Source organism: Muscardinus avellanarius, assembly GCF_963383645.1.
Source record: "Muscardinus avellanarius genome assembly, chromosome: 14".
Classification (NCBI taxonomy): Eukaryota; Metazoa; Chordata; class Mammalia; order Rodentia; family Gliridae; genus Muscardinus; species Muscardinus avellanarius.
Window position 1 is genome coordinate 4,990,450 of NC_137800.1, and position 14,832 is coordinate 5,005,281.

Consider the following 14,832-nt stretch of genomic DNA (forward strand, 5'->3'; position numbering starts at 1 on the left):
CTTGATTGAGGGTCTCCCCTCTGCGGGGGTCTTTCAGAATGACCTTTTGAAAGGCCCGAGACATATCTTCTTGTAATTTTTAAAAGTTGAGCCTTGAATTACCGAATAAGGAGAAGAAATGGTTAGATATGAAACTCCTAGAATATTTGTTTGACTGTATTTGAGGTTAGTAACACAAAATTAAGTAAAATTCCAATTACACCTCATACTGAGTGGTTTTTGAGTCTCTAATAATCGACCCCTGATCTATGTTACTGTCTGTTGAAGCTCCTGAATTTTAGTATTTTGTTGCAGGTCTATATTAGCCTGTTGTAGCCATAACTTATGTGAATCAACCTGCCAGGATACAAGAAACTCATGATTTTGAATAGATGTATGTAGGCCATACCTGCCACCATCCCTACTGTCGTGATGGCAGTGAATCCAGTAAGTTCTGCTATGATCCACTCAATGAAGCTGTAAATCCTGGAGTGTGAAGTATGGTATAACTGGAGCATAAACGGTGATTCAGTCCAATGAAGGAAATTGTGACAGGGACCCATTAGCTTAACCATTGTTGTAAAACTATTACAGACTCAACAGAATTTTTTGGTTGAAAAATTCCCGTAGAAGTAGAAGCAAATATAAAATGAGCCAGAGCAGCAAGAATTTTCCATATGTGACATTGTTTTGGTCCTGGGGGGGGTGTAAATGTTATGGGGACTTAGGGGGGGATAAACCTCCCTTGTTCCAGGATAAAATATCCTCTCTTTACCTCCAGATATATAAAGTCTCATTAATTCGGGTACAATTGAGACTCATGTGGGTACCATTATACCATAAGTCTCCAGCCTCCTCTTTGCTGCCATTTGTGAAGTATCCATGAGGGCCTCAATCAACAAAAGAATAATTCTAATCAGAAGAGAGCTTGGCTAGTCTTCCTCTGCATGTACTTTAATGTGAAGTAGTGAAGAGTTGCTGTCCCCAAGATTCAGTTGCCCAAGGAGGCTCCATGGGCATCAGAAAAGAGGTTGTATAATTTTCCATATGATGATGAGCTATTTTTTTTCAGTGGAATTTAACAAAAAGGTTACCGTGTCCAAGAATCTTATCTGAAGACCTGATCCATAATTCATGTTATATCTCCACCATTGAGGGAATGGAATCATACTGATCTGTTGGCCTCCCAAACAAATAGCAACTGTCTTATACACCGGGCTTAAAGATATGTTTCTCCCTCCTGATCAGGATATTCAGGTCCATTTATTCTCCATGGGGGAGGGAAAGCAACAGAGTCATTAGGATATATTACCGGGCCTCTCATGGTCCAGTCAACTACCTGTAACAGTGGTGGAAAGGGTACATAGGTCCAATAGGTATAATTAGCACCTACCACAGAAGTGCATGATAAAGTGGCCATCACTGCCAAAAACAACTTATTGGAATTTATTTTCTTTCTACTTGTTGAAGAGTAGCTTCAGCCTATCGCCTCAGATTCTTTATCTGTGCCCAGCGAGGATAAGGAGATGTCTTGTCTGCTATGTTCATCTGGGCACACTGCTTGTGCATCCTCTTCATTTGAGGGCGACTTCCCATACTCGATCCCTGCTCACTGGAGGATACAATGTAAGGACTTCCAAAATTCTTGGCCATCTGAAACAACAAAACCACATTCTTTGCCTAGGAATTTTAGAATCCCTAGCTTCCATGAGTTAATATCCTTATAACAAGTATTTAATTGTAACTGCTTTTCTTTTTGAGTTGTAAAATGACTGGGCTCCAGTGCCTCCAATGGCAGAAAGCTGAGGCATTTGTAGAAAACTTTAAGCAAATAGGCTAGAATATGACAAGTCTCACGGATCTTTTTTTCCCTTTTTTGCTTTCTGAGCATGTTTTCTTTTTTTTTTTTTTAGGTATGATTAGCTCTTTCTATAATAGCCTGTCCTTGTGGATTGTAAGGTATTCCTGTATGATGTATAACACCCCATGGCAGTAAAAAACCCTTAAGTTTGGAGGAAGCAAAGGCAGTATCATTGTCTGTTTTTATAATATGTGGGATTCCCATTATTGCAAACCTTTATTTTTATCAGGTATATAAGCAGCAACAATATAGACGAAGAACTGTGCTACTTAAGCAAAATCAGAGACTATATTGTAAGCCTTTTTTTTTACATTCTGAAGAGCTTGTATTAATATAAATAGTTTTTGTGTAGAATCATAAGAAGTCTTAAAAACCCATTAAAAGTCTGGGCCATATAGTGCAGCTCAGTGACTTTTGATAGCATTAATGAGATAGGTAGGCCCTTGAACAGGTGCCATGGCCACATATTATTAATAATGATTGGGCGCATTTTTAGAAATTGTCAAAATTTTCCAGCTGGGAATTGGAATTTTATTTTTCTTATTAAATCTAAAAAGGCAATTTGTAACTTAGTTGATATCATTAAAGAATCAAGAAATTCTTGTTTGGACAAGGGAAGAACAATATTCATAGGATCATATCTTGAGAGATGTCTGTAAAGTTTTCATCCTTGTGTAATGAATACAGCTATATTATCAATAAAAGAGATAATTGTTTTGGTCCCTTGTGGTGTAGATACAACCATTCTATAGGCTGATTATTTTGTGCCAAAATTCTGGAAGGACTGGAAAATGTAGGAATTATGTACAAAGTTAAAGGTACAGAGGGATCATGCTGTGTTAAGAATGCCTCTCACAGCCTTTGGTTGACAAATTTTAATGTTTGCTTTGCTAGAGGAGAGAGAGTGTGAGGGCTATCAATGGCAGGATATCCTTTCAATGTTTTTAACATATTGATAAAGTAATAGTTGGAAATTCCACAGTTGAAACATTTTTTACCCATTGTAGGGGTGCTGGAAAGCAGGCTGGAAGAAGCGCCCCCCCCCCAAGCATGAGAAGATAACTAGAGAAGTCTTCTCCCATATTAGGATTAGAAATAAGATATTAGAATATAGAATTGAGATATAGAAGTAAGGTAGGATTAGAAACAGAATGAAGATCCGTAGGCCCAGCTGCCCAGTTTGCAGGATTCAAGGAGCAGGGCAGGGGAATCACCAGGTCAAAGCCTCTAATCTCCAGCTTGCCGGCCAAGGTCTCTGAACATGGGCCCAGATCCCCATATCTCTGAGCCAGATCAGCAAACAAGGCCATGCTAATCTGCTCTCCAGGCAGATTCCTCAGAGCAGAGATAAGCCTGGCCCAGCCAAGGTGGATGGGAAAGGCAGCCCTATGGAATGAACACATACCATAAGGGAGATAAGCAGTCTTTAGCAGGCTCTGATGTGTGTGGTTGCATGTTTTAAAATTATTGGTTGTACTTGTTTGTCCTTGTATCTGATTGGTTGTATTCTAAGGTTGGCGGGCTCAGACTTTTGGCGGGCTCGGACGTTGTAACCACTCCCCCTGGGGCTATAAATCCAGACAGTGGTGTGAACTCTGGGTCAAAACTCGACCATAGTTTCTGGGTCTCGACCCCTGGCTAGCCGGGACAGAGCTGCAGCACAATAAACCTCGCTTGCATTTTACATCTCTTGTGAGTCCTTCGTTATTTGGGTTAGTGGGCGATTCTCGGACCCTTCATATGGGTGCTCGTCTGGAATAAGCCCCTTCCCTATTGAGCGAATGGCACCAAGGGGCAGAGATTTCGTTGGGGGCCCTCTGGCTGCGAGATGTCGTTGTAAGTCCTGGGATGAGACAAGGGAAAAGGCTTGGGCATCATGACGCTGTGTTAGGCCCTTGTGACCCTTGATTGAGTCTGGAGGTGACGGCCTCAGACGGGGGAACAGGCTTGGGCAGCAGGATGCTGTGGTAAGGCCCTTGTGACCCCCCTGGGCTGGAGGAACAGGCTTGGGTATAAAGTCCCTTGTGACCTCCAGTGGTGGTGCGGACCATGGCCCCTAGCCCGAAGGCACCACCCAGGCCCCGACGCCGGGACGCTGGGTCGGAAGTGGGAGAAAGATCCCAGGGGCATGCGACGGCATGTAAGACCAGTGACCTCCAATAGGAGGCTCTCGGTGGAAGTCTCTCTGTGAGAGGGGGAGCTCCATTCTTGAGTTTCTTCATGAGAAGGGAGTTAGAGCTGTTTTGGAATTTTTTTGAGAGAGGAACAGTGTCCTCTGTGCTCAAGCAAAGAAGATTTTGAGAGAGGAACAGTGTCCTCTGTGCTCGAGCAAACAAGGAATCCTGGTGCCCAACGAAGAAGTAATTGAGTTCATCAATCTGCCACCGGTGAAGTGGACTCCATTCGACCTCATCAAGGATCCTAACTGTGAGTGTGTGAGTGTGAAAAGGACCCATCCGTATGATTGGAGTAAGTGGAGTGAATGGAAACAATTGGAATATGTGATTGGATTTGCAATTTTGTTTTTGTTGTATGATATTTCGGAGTATATGTTCCAGTAAATGTAGTATAATTAGTGGTTAATTATAATTCTTCTAAATTTAGATTTTGCTCTTTTAATGATAGTGGTAATTTGCATGTCTAAGTTTTCATGGTATTCATTTAATATTCATTGATTGCTATTCTAAGGTATTTGGCTAGGGAAACAGCCGATTTTGGGTGGGGTTGAGCAATGACATCTGTTAAAAATAAATTCTAACAGTTCGCCAGGGGAGTGCACATAAGGAGTGGTCGTCCAGCACTCTGGACTAGCCTACCTCTGCTAATGAGGGCAGGTTTGCCTGAGACACCGTGGAGGCATACAGCACCAGGATAGTAACCTGGTGAAGTCCCCTCCTTAATACAGCATACTTACAGACCTGAAACACTAGGAGAGCCCATCCCAGACTCAGGTCTAGGTGACTGACTTCCACCGATTGCCCAGGTGGCTTTCTGACCACCTGTAGCCCTTAAGATCTGGGGGAGCAATTTGAGATGAAGGACTAGCTGCCAGAGTTCTAAAAGCATATCACTAGACTTATAACTACCCCATCCCACTCAGCTGAGAATAATAAGGATTGTGGTTATGAAACTTTGTAAATACAGTATTAAGTGGTTTTAAGAGAAAAATATAGAATAAGTTGTTTAATTTTAACAATGGGACAAGCACACGTAACTCCCAAAGGTCTCGTCCTCTCCCAGTTTTCGGAGGTACAGAAGGAGGCTCGGGAAATGGGCCTGACTATCAAGAAGGGTAAGTTTGACTCTCTGTTCGGCAGACTGGCCATCCTTTGGATAGGTATTGGCATTCTTAAATCTTTACTAGGTAGAGCGGGAGGCCATCCTCCGACTGCAGACTGGAACATTTTTTTACCCATTGTAGGGGTGCTGTAAAGCAGGCTGGAAGAAGCGCTCTCCAGCCCCAGCATAAGAAGTAAACTCAAGAAGTCTTCTCCCATATTAGGATTAAAAATAAGATATTAGAATATAGAGTTAAGATATAGAAGTAAGGTAGGATTAGAAACAGAATGAAGATCCGTAAGCCCAGCTGCCCAGGTTGTAGGATTCAAACATCAGGGCAGGGGACCCATCAGGTCAACGCCTCTAATCTCCAACTTGCCGGCCAAGGTCTCTGAACATGGGCCCAGATCCCCATATCTCTGAGCCAGATCAGCAAACAAGGCCATGCTAATCTGCTCTCCAGGCAGATTCCTCAGAGCAGAGATAAGCCTGGCCCAGCCAAGGTGGATGGGAAAGGCAGCCCTAGGGAATGAACACATACCATAAGGGAGATAAGCAGTCTTTAGCAGGCTCTGATGTGTGTGGATGCATGTTTTAAAATTATTGGTTGCACTTGTTTGTCCTTGTATCTGATTGGTTGTATTCTAAGGTTGGCGGGCTCAGACTTTTGGCGGGCTCTGACGTTGTAACCACTCTCTCCTGGGCTTATAAATCCAGACTGTGGAGTGAGCTCTGGGGCGAAACTCGACCATAGTGTCTGGGTCTCGACCCCTGGCTAGCCGGGACAGAGCTGCAGCACAATAAACCTCACTTGCATTTTACATTTCTTGTGAGTCCTTCGTTATTTGGGTTAGTGGGCGATTCTTGGACCCTTTATCAGAAGCCACTCTAAGTCATGGATGTAGGAAGCTGCATCATGTTGGACTAGGAAGCCCCTCCCGCATCTAGTCAGCCAAAGCCCCTTCCTGGGAAGCCTCTGCTGCAACACAGCGCTGGAAGCCCCTCTCATCATGGCAGTAGGAAGCCATGCCGCGTCAGGGATGACAGAAGCTTCGCCCACATCATGGAAGAGGGATGCTGCTCCCATATCATGGATTGTACCAGTTTTGGGAATAGCCTAGGAAGATTTGAGAAAGTGTGATTATTAATATATTTCAAAAATTGGGTGAGGGGCAAATATGTGCAAGTACTTGGTTTCTGCCTAAGAGCAGGCAACTATTCCAATGTAAATTAACCTAGCTAAAGGTGATTAAGAAGTCATTAGGAGAGGAGAAGTAGGGCTTTATCTAAATACAGATCTTAGGACAGGAGAACTAGGCCTTTTTCTATCTAAAGACAGATCTACATAATAATCTATGGAGGATGGAGCAGGGTTTGACCTTGCCCTTCATGAAAGGAGACACCTTGCCACACCTGGTAAGGGGAGACATCTTACAGGACTCCTCTGCTTTGATCCCCTTAGGGCTAAGTGCCACTCTATACATCAAACTACACAGGAATTACTCAAAACTAGTGCAACCTAAATATTCCCCTGTCTTGCTATGCCAATCCCAATGGAGCCCTGTAAGAGCTCTGGCCTCCCTGCCCCGGCTCATCTCTGTTCTCAGCCACCGGGTGCTCCCTGTGCTGGCCTGTGTGGCCTTTGTTGCCTCCTGCTGCTCATATGGGGAAGGATAATGCCCCTTGATTTCCTGAACCTGAGCCTCCTCTGTGTCCTCCTGTCCACATACCTGTCTACTGTTGACATAAGAGGACACAAAACACATATTAATCTTATCTGAAACACATATTCTTAGACACAACCAGATTACTACTTCAACAAATATCTGGGAAACTTAATCCAGCCAAAATTAACATATAAAATTAACCATCAGTCAGAACATCTTTACTGTTTCTTACAGGCCCAGACTATTCTGGCCTGGCTGCATGCACTCTACCTTAAAATAATTTATTTCGACAATTCCTACAGATGTTATCTTCATCATTATGACTTTACCTATTTTCTTGCATGGTGGTTGTTAGTTAATACTTGCCTTAGAAGAAGTTAAAGAACAGTTTTGCTGGGTAATAGAAAACTTGGTTGAAAGCTATGCCCTCCTGTGCGACATTAATATCTTGATTATGGCTTTTTGACTTCGCAAAACTCCAAGAATACACAAAAGGAGAAAAATATGTTCTCATCATAATCAACAGTATACAAAACGTTAGTGAAATAAAATTGTTGAACACATTACTCTCCCAATAAAATCTACTGTTGACCTCTTCTCCCCACATTCCTCCCTATCCTTGGTTGTTACATAATCATATTTTCACAATTGCACCCCTCACGTGTGTACTACAGCAGGTCAGTTCCCAGTACTGTGTCTGTCCACACAGTTACCCTTGGCTTCATCTCCTCCACCACCATCCTCTAGCAACTGTCTAATTCAGTGTCCAGCTGAAGCAGCTTGCAGTAGTTTGGAGCCTTCTCTTCTGTCTCTTGTCAAATCGATTTGGCTTTGAAAAACCAAAAGAAATGTCCCCAGATGAAAGCAAAGTATCTTCTGGATTTCCGGAGGGATTTCTGGAGAGCTCAAGAGATACCATGGCAGACCTGGAGTACCTGAGGAAAGGCTGATGAGCACTTTGAAGTCTCAAAAAATGTAAAGGAAAAAAATCCATTTAGAGCTGTCCCTGCACAAAACACATCCAACCCCAGTAACACATTTCAACCCAGCTGCTCCAACCTCCTAGCACTGACCAGAGACTGACAACTCTGTCTCCTGGCAGCATCTAGCTGGACTAGTGAAGCTTTCCTGACAGTGAGCAGTGTATTGTTCTATTCTGTGTACAGTTGTGGCCTTGCTGCCTCATTTGTCCAGAGCAGACCTGCACAGCTCAGGATCAGTCTCTTGAGAGAACATACCCACCGTCCAAGACACAGTAACCTCCCTTCCCCCATGGACTTCTCTACAGATGACCCAACAGAACCCAATAATATAGAGTCAAGTGCAGAGAATGGGACACCAGCAGAAAGACTCCTGGCCTCCAAAGCACTGGGATTTACAGTTATGTGCTATCACTCCCAGCCCAGAGAGACTTTTGCAGGGTCACCAGATGGTAGACTTCTCATTGCAACCCCAGGTCACTAATCAATTTCCTGGCACATCAAGGAACCAAGTACCTGTGCCATAACCAGGGAATAAATGCTTAAGAAACTTGAATGGAATAAATGTCTTTGGTTAGTGTTATCTGCCCAATAATCTTTGAGTGTTAAGAGAATCTCCATTTTCAGAGCTTGATGTGGGAGAAATATAACTCTCCAAGTTACTGAATAAATCCTGACCCTCAGACTCTTCTACCAACATTGAAAACAAAAAGGCCATGCCAGAGACACCAACTTTGGCTTTCCAGGCTAAGAGCCAAATTCAACCCCAGAAGGACTTGGAGAACATGCTGGACAAATGTACAAGGGTTAGATTTAGAACATCGCTCTGAGTGACCACCTTGCATCCCGATAAATATACCTGCACTCGGGCCCTGACCCTCTCTCTGCCCACCTTCTTGGGGAGTCACCTCTCCTCTTGTGAAATTGAACAAAACCTGCTGAACACCATGAGGATCCACTGCTTTCTGCTTTCTCTTCTTTCACTTGTTTTCTGTTTTCTATTCTCCCAGGTCTTCCCAGGTATGCTATAGGAACTGCTGGAGCAGCCGATCCAGGGCTGGGGAGAGTGGGGCTAATCAGAGTTGACAACAGATGCCTCCAGGTATTTAGGGGCAGGAGATAGAAGAGCCTCCATGGTCATGGATCTTTAAGCTGTCCCTCTGAAGGCAGAGAAATGAACCTGGCAGGGAAGTAGTCAAGGGAGAGATAGCTCCCAGCAGCTTCCAGCCCATTATTGTTCTGAACATCTATGGAATGTCCTTTGTGAAAGGGTTTTCTGTTTCTCTTCCAGCAAGACACCTTAGAGTGAAAGTCCAGCTTCCCATCCAAAAGTGACAGCCACCCCCAAACCAGGTCACTGGATGGGCCTTCCCAGCTGCCCTGCTATAGGCAAAGTGCCACCACCCCTCCCACCAGGCCAGCCCTGCCAGTGCCTGGGTGACATGTCATGTGAATACACTCAGAGGGCATAGATCACCTTCTCTCTTCCATGCCAAATCATCAGCTTCTCTGAGTTTGGTATACCCATAGGGAGGGATTCTCAGCAGGCCAAAGATTCCAGGATCTCTGTACCAAAGCAGACTATCCCTGGATGCACATAATGGTGGGGTGGGGGGCCTTACAGGAGGAATTGAGGATACAATTTTATTCCAACTCTGTTGCTCACCGTAACTTCAAGAATGTCGCATATTTCAGAGAGGTGCTTTACCTTCTGCTAATGAGTCATAAGGCAGAAACCACAGGTGGAAATTCTCCAAGATTTTCTACTGCACTTTTCTCTAAGCTATAGCTTTATTGTATAGGGTTGCCTCATTTACTCCCTTATGCCTCTGTTCCCCCATCTGAAGACTAGCTTCAAAGCCTCCTCAATACAGAGCTTTTCATGAATCCATAGAGATCCTTTAGATGTGCAGAGAAATCAACCCAGGGCATTGCTCCTTATAGCTACACCCCAGCCCTTTTTATTTATTTGAAACAGGGTATCACTTGATTTCTCAGGGCCTTACTAATCTGCTGAGTCTGACCTCAAATGTGTGATCCTTCTGTCTCAGCCTCCCATGTACTAAGATTATAGGTGTGCCCCACTACACCTGGCTTTTTGTACCTTTGTAAAGAAACATGCCCTCTCCAAAATGAAGAAAGTCTTCATTATTCTCTCTCCCTCCTGGACCATAATTCTTCATTATCTAAAGTCTCTCTTGTCTTCTGAATAATCTCTAGCTGTTACATATAAAGAACAACATGATCTTCCACTTTTTGTGACTTCCTAATCTTATTCCTCCCCCAAATTCATTGGCCCCATTTCTAACCATAAGTCCTAATCTATAAAATTTTAAAAGGTCATTATATTGCTATTCAAGTGGAAGATTGTTCACTGTTGTTGGGGATGTAAAGTAGAACAACTATTATTGAATAGTAACTGTGTAATTGCTAATTATGTAAATTTCAAAAAAAGGGACAATACCAGGACAATAATAGAAAGCCCACCACCAAATTTGTATCCAAAATAATAGAAATGCGTACAAAAGATGTATCTGCACTTTAATGTCAACTTGGGCATTACTAACAAAAGCCTAAATTCATAATCTCCCTATGCTTTCCTCACTGGATGAAAGAATAAAGTACATACTGCCTAAACACATAACAAAATCACATTGAGCAAAGGAAGAGAGTGAAGTTCAGTTGTTTCTCATTATATAGATGAACCCAGAAGATATTAACATAAGTGAAATAAGGCTGGCACTAGAAAAAAATACTGTATGGCATCATTCACATATGGACACTAAAATAGTCAAACTCACACAAACTCAAAATGTGGTTACTTAATGTTGGGGAAAGGTAAAATGGGAAGGTGCTTTCAGAAGGTACATGTTTTCAATTAGGAGAAACATATTTCGCAATATATTGCAGAAAATTTTCACAATGGTCAATAACAAAGTATATATTAAAATTACCAAATTTTCTCTGCTCTGACTTTGTGAAGGCTGGAAGCAGAGAGGGAGCATAAGGAAATGTAATTTATATGATCCCTAAGGCGACACTCCCTAGAACCCCTCATCAGCAAATAAGTAATGTTTTCAATATTGCTAACTTCTAGACACACTTGGGAGTAACTCAAGTCACATAATGTCAATTGCAAACTGCTTATTCTACAAAGGAGATGGACAGAGAGAGACAAAAATGGAGACATCCAAAGACAAAGAGAAAGAAAAAGAGACAGATAGAGAGGTTGAGATAGAGACATTTTTTTCCATGTAACCTTGACCTTGGACCTCACTCTCCTTCTTATTCAGTGGCCTCTTATCCAGGTCAGGTCTGTGTAAAATTTCCCCAGACTTCTGGAATCCCCTCCAGGAATTCTAATGACATACTGCTTTCCCTTGAGATTTAAAGGGATGGGGAAATCTCTCTTTAGTTTCCCAGGGAGAGATGGGAGGATTCCTGCTGCACTAAGTTTGTTTGGCTGAGTTCACAATCACACTGTGGATAGAAGTTGGTGGTGGAGGTGAAGCCACAGGTAAACACTGTAGATAGGGACAGTAATGATATTCACAGTAGTGCAGAACATACACAAGGAGTGCAATTGTGAAAAGAATGTTTATGTGCCAACCAAAGTTAGAGAATATTCTGGAGAGAATGGGTAAAGAGTAGATTTTATTAGGAGTTTTATTATTATTATAATTTTTTTTGCGGGTCTGTGGATAGAATCCAGGGCCATTCGACCTCGAAGCTACAACCCCTGCCCTATTTTTTTAATTCTTTATTTTGAAACAGGGTCTCACTTAGTTGCAGATGGACTCACTAAGTAGCTGAGGCTGTCTTCGAACCGCAAACCTCCAGTGCAACCACACCCGGCTTATTAGAATTTTTTTTGTCAAGATGAAATTTGAATTACAATTAAAGAAAAAAATACAACTCACTTCAGACTTAGTATATATAAAATACCACTTATGAGTTTTCAAACTAAAGTTAAAAAAATTCAGACCACATTAAACATTATAAAATCTAATTTCTAATGTTTTGTTAAAAATAAACTAAATTATCCATGGGTCAAAATAAGCTATTAACAGTGGAGAAAAAAATAGGTAAGCCCTCCAGGGGCCCCCAAGTAACATACAAGGTGTCAGATTTCATCATAAAACCCACGTAGACTCAGGTTCTTTTATATGAATACATAAAATGGAGCCCCAAAAGATCCTAAAGCATAAAAGACCTTTAAAAAAAAATCACATTTTGAGTTATGGTACACATATCACATTTTCCCCTGTAATATTCACCGTAACAGTGATAGTCTTAGCAGCAAAAAAAAAAAAAAAAAAAAAATCGCTGGGAATGTTAAGGAAAAAAGCCATACACGTCTACTAATTTAAAAATGAACTCGGTTTTGAGAGGGTTAAAAGGCAAGTGATGTCAGGCCATTTCTTGTAAACATCACTACACATGCATATGCTAACAGTACCGCGCCATCGCACCATGACACAATGGTGCTACTAAATATCCTGGGCGTCTAGGACGGTCGGTGCTGTGGGGCAGCGCGGCTGGGCTGCACATCCTGAAATGTGTTCACCTTATTTCCTCTTCATTTAAAAAAGCAGGATCAACCAGACGTGAATAGGACAGGGCCAGTATTATCCTAACAATATCAACTGCGTGCTTCCTATAAATCATCCGCAACAAAAATCCAGGGGCGTTCTCAGTTCTAAAAGTAAACACAAAACTGACCCCCACTTCCTCCCTCGGCTGAACACTGCAGCCGGGTGTGCCACATGCCCTCTCGGCTGTTTCCAAGTCACACTCGGTCGGATGCTCCCGCTGAGTCTGAGGACGGCCTGGTTCTCAGCAGCCTGAGAACCCCATGATCAGCGGGCCGGTGGCCTCTCCTCAAGAGCTTGAGCAGCAGGGTCTCATGGCGAGGCTCGCCTCAAGACTGCGGTGCAGAACGCAAATGCACCGTCCAGTGACCTCTGCCTCCTGTTTCCTAATCAAAACACATTACTACTGAAGATCAGAGCACACGCGTGGTCCCGGCACTGACTCTCAACATGATGATGGGGCCCTGCGCTGGGAGGCTGGGGGAGGCGAGCGGAAACGGAGACGCTGCGTCTCGCGTGCAACTCTCGTGCTGAGCGAGCCTCCATGCGTGCGAGCGCTGCCCAGCGCTGTGCAGAGACACACGGACACTCGTGTCCACTCGGAGCCGTGGCTCCTACCAAAGGGACACTTTGAGCATCTTAAAAAATAAGCAGGCATTTCAGATAGCAAATCTGTAATATACTGCCATCTAAGGTTAAAGGCAAACTTTCCACACATTTTTCTCTCCCACTACTTTAATTCCCTGTTTCCTAGCAAATTCACTCACATGTAAGCAAACTCCCATGCACTTCAGCGTGGCTCCACTCTGACCTACCTATGTCTTATCCCAAATCTGTGCTTCAAAACCGATTCCTAGCAAACCCTTCTATCTTGTCTTTGGGGGAGACAAACACCAGCACCTCCTGGGCAAAAACCACAAAACTAGGTGTACAGAACCTGCAGCTCACCAGCCGTCAACCCTTGTAAAGTGGGAGGCAGTCCCTAGATTCTGGAAGGCGCCCATAGGGCTAAAGATGGCCGACAGCAAACAGGACTACGGAAGGTGAACAGGACGCGCACGCTCCGCTGGCATCTGTGTACAACACCGCGAAGGCGAGGGTGTCCATCACAGCGCAGCGCACGGTTCATCTGGCGAGGGCGCCAGGCTCACAGAGCAGCCGACCGCAGCGGGGCCTCAGCGCCTGGGCCCTGTTCGAGTACACGTATATTGGGTGGAATCAGAGCGGTCAATAGTTTGTTGCCTCAATTGGTATCAGCGCGCACCAAGAGCTGGGTCTTCTGGTTAGCTGTGGGCTTTAAATGCAGGGTGCCCTCTCCCTTCTCTTTAAATTCACTGTCTTTCTTGTAAAATAGTTTACACTTTTTGGAGGAGAAAGCATCCTCTTTCACCTCAGTGATCACCACCTTGGGGGTCTCGTCGTTCTCTTCTTCCTCCCCACCTTGGCATTCATTATTACCACCTTCTGCTTCATTATCGGTTTCAGCAGAAAATGGTGAAGCTCTGGGTTTACTCTGGGCAGCACCTTTGCCAAATAAGGTGGAGTTTAAAGGCGAAAAGGAAAATCCAGTCAGAGCAGCAGAGCTTGCTGAGCTCAAGACAGAGCTGTCGATCTTCTTGCCAAAACGAAGCGAGGCGCTCGCGGCTCCTTGTGCTGGGTCTGTCTTTTCAGAAACGCCCTCCTCCTTCTTCTCGGATGTGCCCTCAGCTGTGCAGCCATGAAAGGAGAGTGTTGCCTCCTGGGGGAGCTTTGCTGAACCAAACAGGGAGGGGGCTGTGCTTCCACTGACAGCTGCTGGTTGCGCTTTCAGAACCACTATGCCGCCGGCCTCCCGCTGCTGCTGGATGGAGGCCAAGTACTTCTCATCGTCCTTAAAGATGGGCGTCAGGTCGCACAGGGGCTTGGTGTTCACTGCTTCACGACCCAGTCCCGAACCCAGCAGTTCAAGGCAGCCAGCTGCTCCTGGTAGGCGCTCCCCGCGCAGGCGCCCCTGGAAGACGGGCTGGGGGAGGGCTGCTGACCGCTGCCCTTGGTTTTGGCAGCTGAAAGCTTCTTCATGACCAAGGCAGTAGGGCCATTTGCCGCCAAAGAACCGAAGGCTGCCGTGGGCGTTGCCGTGGGCGCTGCTGCTGCCTTTGCGCTGGCGAAGGGAGGGGCGCCATTTGACAGTCCTTCCACAGGCTTTCCCGGGGCACCACCAAATCCAGAAAGCACCACCAGGCCTTTAAAAGCCTTAAAGGCTCCTCCGCTATCAGATTCAAAGCCAACACTTCTGCGCTTTGCTTTCTTTATTGCTCTGTTCTTGAAGACCTCCTCGCTGGCCACTCGGAATGTCCCCACCTCTTCAGCCTCATCTTCTTGATCCCAGTTCCTGTCTGTCACTTCCTTCTCGGCAATTCTTTTGGCCATTTTGTTGAACCTCCCCTGCGCTCGCTGGGTCGAGGGGACGGCGGCTCGCAGAGCCCTGGCAGATC

General features: G+C 44.5%; 1 pseudogene across 1 annotated transcript; it reads right to left on the reverse strand.

Moving 5' to 3' along the window:
• Positions 1-13,533: 13,533 nt before the first annotated feature.
• Positions 13,534-14,773, reverse strand: LOC308273660 (nuclear pore complex protein Nup50-like; annotated as a pseudogene). The gene has a single exon. The product of its transcript is annotated as a nuclear pore complex protein Nup50-like (transcript).
• Between the last annotated feature and the right edge of the window lie 59 nt (positions 14,774-14,832).